The sequence below is a fragment of the Morone saxatilis genome, unplaced genomic scaffold (genome assembly GCF_004916995.1).
Source record: "Morone saxatilis isolate NCDOM2014 unplaced genomic scaffold, NCSU_SB_2.0 Contig11, whole genome shotgun sequence".
NCBI lineage: Eukaryota > Metazoa > Chordata > Actinopteri > Moronidae > Morone > Morone saxatilis.
In genome coordinates, this window is record NW_023339663.1 from 28,658,305 (window position 1) to 28,667,596 (window position 9,292).

Below are 9,292 nucleotides of genomic sequence, written 5' to 3' on the forward strand. Positions count from 1 at the left end.
CATGTGGTTTGTTACACAGAACCATTTGGGAAGTTGTCATTGAAACTGTTTGGAAAAGGCGAGTGATTGGCAAACTTCAACAAATGAAATCAGTGACCCATAGAACGTAGTCAAACTCTTACTGAAGCCAGTCGAGAAAAGATGAAAACATATTTTCTAATGAGAGTGCTGTTCTTTCAGTTGCTCTTGTTTCACTGAAGAAATACTCTCCAGTTCTGATAGAACTGATGCTAGCAGCATCTACGCCATTGTTGTTTTCAAGCAGAACACTCACTTCTCACACACAGTCACATACAGCTAGTGTTAAACCATGCCCGTAGCTCATGCCATAGCTGCCAGTAGTTACTCCGAACCACCGTGGTTTGGACACAAGTGCATAGCTTGAAGCCTGGATTCTCGTGTGATCTTGTGATTTTGTGTCCAGCTGCTGAGCCAGCTTACCTTTCTTATGTCCAATGAATTCAATTAGGCACATCTCATACTCTGATCAACTTGTACAAGCACCTCAAGGAAACTCAATTGCGAGTGCCATAACAAATGGTCTGAATACTTATGTAATGGGATATTAACAAAACTCTCCAAAAACCAGTTTTGCCTCGTCATGGTGGAGTATTGTATAATGAATCCGTTTTAAGATGATTCTGAAACATGACAAAATGGGGAAAACTTGAAATGGTCTGAAAACTCTGTGTATGCACTGTAAATTAGTCGTAAGGCTTAAGGTAAGGTACGGAAGCTTAGATTGTTCATGAGGAGCCGCACCAAAACATGCAGATTGCATTTAGACATTTTCTCTCTGTTAACTGTTCTCCTCGGAGCTCTGTGGTGTGACAGAACTGCCACCTGTTCTATCTAAAGACGACACATTGATGCTTGCTCATATCTGACTCGTTGTGTAGCGACGCTTGCACGGCTTACACTTATCAAACGGCCTCAGGTGGATGGCGACACAGTTGTGTATGGGTTATGTTGTTTACAAACGCTCGCTGGAATTGATTTCTGTATGACATGGATATTTGCATGCTTTATCTGGAGGTTAGTGAGACACATTTCTAATGCAGTTGATTTTGCATGTAGTGAAGTAGTCGTGTAGTGTAGACTTTTCCAGAAGACTACACGCAGCATGTTTTGGTGGTGCTCCTCCTGTGCTTCTGAGTGACCGGTTGGGCTGATGTGGCTGTGAAAACCAACTGTCAGCTGTAGCTAGCAATACTGTGAAATTTGGCAATAAAATCAAACATCATAGGCTCGTTCCACTAATCTTAATATCTAAGAGTCTGTCTAATGCAGATGTAATGCTTTGTATGAAGACATTTTATGGTTTTGGTTAGTTTCTACCTTTGAATCCACGTGTTTTGTAAAAAGAAAAATCATCAACATCCCTCAGCTACTGTCCTGCTAGCTCACGGCTAGCTAATCTATAGAGGGCTACACCACTGTCTCTCACTGAATATCTTCTGTGATTGGAGAATTCATATAAATGTCAAATTGCTCATGACAAACCTGTTAGTTGCTTAAACTTGCAAGAATGTTTTTGTTTTTTGTTTTTTAATAGAACTAGGAAGCGAGACAATTGTTGAGATGTATATTTAAACTATTATGCCTTTTCTATTTTTATATAGGTTTTATACTTCCCCTGTGTGTTGGGGAACTATTTATTGCCTAAATTATTTATCTGAATTGAAATTATTTTGAAAAACAAATGTAAAAGTCCAACAACTCCATTCGATCTCCCGGTGTGTGTCCTCTCCTTGCCTGTTGAGCATCGGTTCTTTTCGGTGACGTGTGCTACGTGTCATGTGGCGTGGACTTGTGTGTGTAGGATCGGTGCTGCTACAGACTTCATAGAACCCCCCCTCTCTGTTTATACATGCCTTCATCTGAATAAATCACTAATTTTCCAAAAACACAGGGAGACATAGTTTATTCTAAAAGTCCATTTCAACAAGTGCCTGTTGGTCCTGTCTTTCAATTTGAATATTTGAATCAATAGTCATCACACCAGGTGAAGTCCTGGGTGTATTTCTAGAAGTAGAACAAGTTTTAAAACTGATTCCAGGTCCAGTCCAAAGATTGAGTCAGAGTAAAACTGTATGTGATATCAGAGAGTCTCTCACTGCTACAGGGTTATTCATGTCAAAGCAGCTGAAGGTCACCATGTTCTATGTAATATTGTCCCATTTACTTAATGTTATGTTGGCACTGGAAGTTTCTTGGTATATCAGAGCATTTTTGCTATTGCACAAAAATCACCATTATGTATCAGGGACTTTGTAGTCATAGCTGATCCAGCTGTGTTGTGAGTTAAGACCACTGCATGTGTCTTTTAAGTGTTGTTTAATAGTGATAAAGGCACGGGTGAATGTAAATCATTCATCACATGAACTGGACTACTGAAAAACTACTGCAGCCAGGATATGCCGTTAGTCACTATACAGTGTTACTTTGATACATTTACCATTAAATTGGTGATTTGTAGGTCTGTTACAGGTACTATAAACCCATTACCACTGCTCTTTACACTGTCAGCCATTTGAGCGCCACTTCCTGGTGGTACGTTTTATATCTTAATGAGGATCACCTAAATTCACTTTCAGTCTCTATGTGCTCAGAGCGTCTCATCTTTAGAGGAACCTACAGGACGTTTGTTTCGCTCACCTCAGAGGTCAGGAGTTGGCCAGTGACACATCTTGTTACTTCTCTGTAGGCTGGCCCTTATTTCATTTTTACCCTGGCACACTGGGATCTGGTCGTTGTTTGTTAGGCTGTGTACATGGGATTTGTTGACCATACACACACACACACATATATATATGAATATCACCAGACTCATCCTTTTAAATTGTGGGGAAAATGAAAACTGAAAAATAAAGCATCTCTGTGATCCAATAGCAGTTGAGCAAGCCTCTGTCTTTTTCCTTTCCTGTACTTAGATATGCTATGTGCTAGGCTAGGTCTATGTTGAAAAACCAAACACATTTTGAGGATGATTAAGAAAATAAAAATGACATAGTTACATCTTAAGTTAACTACAGCAAAACCCTAGCCTGCTAATCTTTATCTTTATGTCTATTCCATCAGTTAGCTGGTTAATTAGCTAGTTACGTAGTGTTTTGCTACAGACATAGACTAGAAACACTAGCTTACAAGCTAGCTAATCTACATTAAAAGTTACAGTAGTAGTAGTAGTTGCTGTAGATTAGCTAGCTAGACTGCTAGTGCTTTGCTAATGTTGGCTAACTTCAGATGTGACTATAGCTATACTGTAAATCTTTTAACCATCTTCAAAATGTATTTGAAGTCAAGTTGAATGTCTTTTCAAGGGGAACGAGGCTAGCTCATAGCATAACTCAGTACAGGAAAGGAGAAAGTTGACCGAGGTTCCAAAAGGGGCGGGGCTTAGGATGGGATATGGACAGACCAGCCATTTGTAAACGGAAGTACAAACTACAAATCATGTATACGTTACATTTTTACCAACCACTTTTAAATGCATGCTGGATAGGTCCAGGTGCAATTTACCTCCTGTTCCAGGAAGCCATTAGTTTCCATTAATTTCTTTATGGCATGAAAATCAAATGGCAAACTATAGAAACCATCTGAGTGAACAGCAAGTCTGCATTTATCTTTGTCAGAAGTGCATTTTTGTTGTGGACTAAAACAATGCAGACTCAAATCTGCAACAAAACTGCATCACTAAGCTACAGTAATGTAAATGTCAGCTGATGTTCGCAGCGAGAGATTGCACAGCTCACACAATTTCAATAGTCTGCTAATAGATTTTCATATCTATCATTCACAGAAATGAATGGCAAATAGAAGTGCCTGACATGGCAGCAAAATTACATCCAGAAATCTAAAACACAGCACAGTGCTCTGATGTTAGGTTTTATATAACAAATGGGATAAAACATGCACAACTACTGTAGTCTGTTTCCTAAAATAATTTCTCAACTCATTAGCTTGCAGTAGCTTGTAGTAAGAAATGTGATTTATTTAATTTAATTATTTAATTGCGTCATTTAAATACCAGTCAGCCATTTCTAATAACTGATTTTAACAGATCATATAAATAGTCATTACTGCAGTTGCGCTCTCCAGCCTTCATATGTGACTAGCTGTGTTTAGATTTAGGACTCTGGAGACCTGTGTGACCTGGTATTTTTATTTAGTCTGTCTCGTGTGTGTTGCTGCTGTTGTCATCCACCTCAGTTCGTGGTAGCATGTGGCTTGTCCTCATTGTCCCCGACACTGACTGTTGAGTGTTTAGACTGTAATCAACCCCACACAGATGATCATTCTTGGTTTCTTTTTTCTCTCTCCTGTCTGTGTTCCATTGCTGTTTAACCTAGGTTTGTCTCCCTGTTGTGTTTTTCTTTTTGTTTTCTCTAGATCTCTTCCTGTTTGCCCTAGCATGTTGATGTGGCGTCACAGTTCATCGTCCAGTCCTTGTCTTCTGCGCTTCTCTGATGCTTCCAAATTCACCTTTGACCTTGTGTTTGATATTGATTACTAGGAGGTTTTGTTTTCCCATATGTCCTCTGTGCTGCCAACAGGGGCACTAGAAAGACTGCCACCGGACATGTTTAAAAGTCACATCAGAATTATTACAAGCAAAAAAAAAATAAGAGAATCTATTTTTCTAGAACTGACTGACATAGACAACCACTAGATTTTTTGCTAAATCAGCTTGAGTCTGACCTTTAACTTTGTTTTTATCGCCTGTGTTGTGGGGGGCAGTCCTCCCAGTGCCTCTCACCCTCTGGTTTTGTTGTGTTCTCTCGTGTGAAAGCCGCTAATCTGTCTCTGTGTGTGAGTGTTGGCGTGTGTCTCCTGAGATAGAAAAACTTTCCAAGCAAGTTAGCGATCATGTGTTGTTGGATATTTTGTAATTTAATTCTAGGCTAGCTAATGAGGGTTCATCCTCTGGGAGTTCCTATTTGAGTGATGTTATGAGGAGGTAACATTTATTGTCAGTGTAAGAAAAAAAAATCAGTTTTTACTTTCAAGCCTGTGGGCTCACCACCGCAAGCACACGATGCTGTTCTGCTCTTTTTTGTGTGGAGAATCAGACACAAAGACTTTTGTCACAGTATATTTAGTATGCATGTTTTTTTTTTATATCTGCACTGAAATTCTTGGCAAAATGTGATCTAGTTTGTGTTAAGTTAAAAATGATGAATAAACTGGTGCCAAATGTTTTGCACAATCAGTATTTCCCCCTTTTTTTATTGGACTTGCTGGCTTTACTGTTCAGACTGGTTGTAGAGGCAGGGGTTTGCTTGTGTGGTTCTACTGAAGAACTGACTCAGGCTTAATGACAAGGTGACTGGTTGCCACATTAAATGAAGTTTGTGCAGAGCTAGAGTGCTCACAGGCTGATATCAAACACAGGTGGTCTACTCATAAGCAGTTGTGTGTGCATTCTTTGTGTTTGTGTGTATTCACACTCATTTACACTGCAGTCTGTGTGTTTACCAGACCGGTGGACCCTCGTTGTGACTTGTACCGAGTGTAATCTACCATTCACTCATGATTTCATGCTGCTTGAATAAAACTTTTCCAGGTCTTGTAGTTTTCCACAGTTTCATAGACACAATCTGAAATCTAACTAAATTCATAGGAGGGTTTTTTGAAGAAAACTGTGTAACTTGGTGCCAATTAAAGGTCCAGTGTGTAGGATTTAGTGGTGTAGTTGCAGATTGCAACTCCCTTGCTCTGCGCAAACTAACTTGAAAAATGAAATGTGCCCTAGTGTTTGGTTTGTCCCTTATGGGCTACTGTAGAAACATGGTGGTTCAACATGATGCCTTCCACTTAAGGCGACCCTGCAGCGTCTGTAGACAAAAAGGGCTTTCAAAATTTGAATATGTAGGAATCTGAGATAAATTGAGGTTTGTAATTGGCTAATGGCTGAACACTTTTGGTTGGATTCTACCCCTTACTGAATTATTTTTTGATTTTATAACTTCTAACAAACACCTTACTTGGAAGTTACTTGTTACTTACAAGTAAAGAATGTAATCGTGTTCCTCTTACAAACCATTTTCATAGAACAGATGAATTCAAGAACAAAACTTTTTTAAAATGAATAAACCTAAAAGGTTATGAATCTAGGCAGACATTTGTTGCACCTTTCAGAACCATGGACACATTTTAGTTGAAACCAAAAACAGAGAAAAGGTTTGATACCCAGTTTACTGCAAATCATGTATATGTCATTACCACGAATGCTCTAAAGGGCACCATCAGTCTGTTTCCATACACTGAAAATGAATGTGGAACCACTCAAATGGTTTTGTGAGTTATACTGATATAGGACAAACAAGTCATTCAGACTTTACAGTTACAGTGCATTGCAGCATGTTTAGTAGTTGATTGCCTAACTGAAGATGTGGGATGTCTCAACATGCTGACTACATGGTGCCTGGAAGGTGGGAAAACTACAGAGGCCTGGGAGGGACACAGGTAAATGTTACAAACAAGAGAGGAAAAAAACTGTATGCTCAGTTGATCTTTTGTCTTTTCCCAAGACATATTTTGCTGATGTCTCTCCAGCGGCAGAGTCCTAGTCCAGACCAGTTCTATCCTCACACAGTAATGCAATCAGTAGCTGTGCCTCAACTCTAACTGTACTGTACATTACTTTTAATAATGCACAAATCATCTGTCCAGATGCTCTCTGACCTGTACTTTATCCTCACACTGATCTTTACCTGTACTTGTGTCAGGATGCCATTAATCCAAAAATAAACTCTATACACTTTTAATTGATAGAACTGATTGATTTTCTGTTACAGCAGATTATTGAAAATATTCATTATTATTTTTTATTGCATGCAGATCACCAGGGGACATTACAGATGTATCAGTATGTGTATTTCATCAGAGGAATGTCTTAAGATATGTTTGAGATTTAGAAACTCTGTGTCCATTACACAGTTTGTCCACCAGAGAGCGCTGTCAGGTTTTTTCTTACATGGTAAAATGCCCCACTCCTGTTATGGTCACAATTCTTTAATAATCTAATTTAAGGGATCCTGATCAATTATGTTTGTTTTTCTTATGTGATTATATTAAAAACTGAACATTTCTATTATCTATTTCTTAACTATTTTGCACACATTGTTTTTTTCTTACACAGCTACTAATTAAATGACAGTGGGAATAAAGTCCATGTGGAGTTTACAGTGTGCAGTGTCTCAACAGGAATGCTTCAACTGGCTTAATAGTTAGCTCATTATGGCTGTTATTTTTCTAATAGCAGTTGAAAATCAGTGCTTCCTTTTAGTGGGTACTTAGTTTAACTACCACATTACAGTTGTTAGATTGTTTAACAACTAAAAAATTCTAAAATCCTTTAATCAGAAAGTTTCCTCCAGATATTAAGAAAAACCCCTTATTAACTGATTTTGATGTTTCTGATTTTTAAAGGCATTGATTTTGTAATGTAGGAGATATAGTAATCATTTTGAGAAGCTATTCAGTTGCTGGTTTTCTGGAGCTGGGACAGATCTGGGAGAGGGAACTGGGTGTAGAGATTACAGAAGGTATGTGGGAGGATATCTGGAACAAACCAAAATAATAAACTGTAACTGAACAAGGCCATTGCAACTCAAAATAATACACAGAGCACAGTTATCACCTCATTGTGCATTAAATAAAAAATAAACCGCATATATAAAGTATACAGGCAGCCTTACACAGTGTCTTAACCCCAAAGTACACAAATGCTGGTAAACTGTCTTGTATGGACTGCAGAAAATGTGAGCTTGAACTGGATCCTGTATCGTTTCTACTTGGTGTTCCTCAGTGTGCTAACTGTAACATAGGCCTACTTGCTTTATGGCAGCACATCTGACGATAAAGATACAGAAAAATAGAAATGCATGGCAAACATAGCATATTGGCAGTGTTTTAGTATTAGTATTTGCAGAGATCCCCAAAATGTCACAAATCATGTTTTAGGGGAGCTTGTTTCAAAAGAATAAGAATTCATAATAAACTTTAATGTCCCAACATTCTGTGAGACCCCAACAATCTCTGGTAGGTAGGATGGTAATAGAGCACATTCCACTGGAGCTCCTGTCTAATACACTCCAACACACCAAAATGTGGAAAGCCTTTCTTGAATATGCAAATGTAAATGTATCTGACATTTTGACCAGAGCATTTATATGAAGTAGTCTATATAAGGAGGCCCAACTACAGTATGGTTGACTCCAGATGATGTGTAATGTGTGTTAAATGTGCCTGTAGAGAACTGCCTTTGCCTTAGCTAGTTTTGTTTTGAAGAAAGCAACGCCACTTATAGATGAAAGGTTGGCAACAGGAATACAGGAGCCAAACAGCTTCCCCAGCCTGCCAGTTCAGTTAACAGAACCAGGTGCAGGTGGTGGCTGCAGGACGCTGTGGAGTCGAAGTCCTCAGCGAGTGCAACAAAAAGAAATGAGATTATAAAGAAACACATGTAGAGGAGGTAGTGTTTAGAGATTAATATTTTATTTGAGTTTTTGCTTGCTTTGGTTTGTAAAGACCCGTTTTATTTATTTTTTTTATTTAACCTTTATTTAACCAGAAGTCTCATTGAGATTAACAATCTCTTTTACAAGAGAGTCCTGGCCAAGACAGGCAGCAGCACAGTTCCACAGAATGTAGGAACGAATATTAGTACGTAGTGATAAACTCCTCTAAGTTGCATTTGCTACTGAAAAGCAATTGTTCTTCTTCCTAATTCAAAACCCTCTATCTGTACTCTAAGTGCACCACCTGGTGGCGGAAGCAGGGTAAACACATCAGACGTACTCTATGAACATGTCGCCGCAGCCTAGAAATAACCTACAATATTCGTACCATTTGTAAGATACACAGCCATTGCCTGAAGCTGGGCCAGTGTCACTGAACGCATTTTACATTATGTGCTCCGCTTCTAAATGAGGCCTGGTTCTCAGGTGCGTTTTAGTTGGCCATATTGGTTGTACAATTAACACTGGCAAGTAAAACAAACAATTACAAGAGGTCCATACCAGGCGTTCGCGTTCGCGAACCATCGCCCAGATACTTAGCATTTCCTTCATCCTTGGGGTCCTACAATCTTGATGTTCTTTCGTGCTTGATGCTTCGTTTCTCAACAACTTAACGGACGCCTGGTTTCTATACAACAGGTTTAAATCTTTTCTTAATGTGTTGAAGGCTGGCCCTTCTGGTCCTGTAGCATGTTTGGTTGATTGATGTTCTTGACTGGTGACGTCTAATTTATATGCTTGCTTTTGTTGTTGTTTAAATGATTGTC

General features: G+C 38.9%; 1 protein-coding gene across 1 annotated transcript in view; it reads left to right on the top strand.

Moving 5' to 3' along the window:
* celf1 (cugbp, Elav-like family member 1) overlaps nt 1-5,579 on the top strand; it is a gene marked incomplete in the record, with an annotated part of 23,575 nt that extends 17,996 nt beyond the window's left edge. Inside the window, 1 exon segment of the mRNA XM_035682346.1 lies at nt 4,393-5,579.
* Between the last annotated feature and the right edge of the window lie 3,713 nt (nt 5,580-9,292).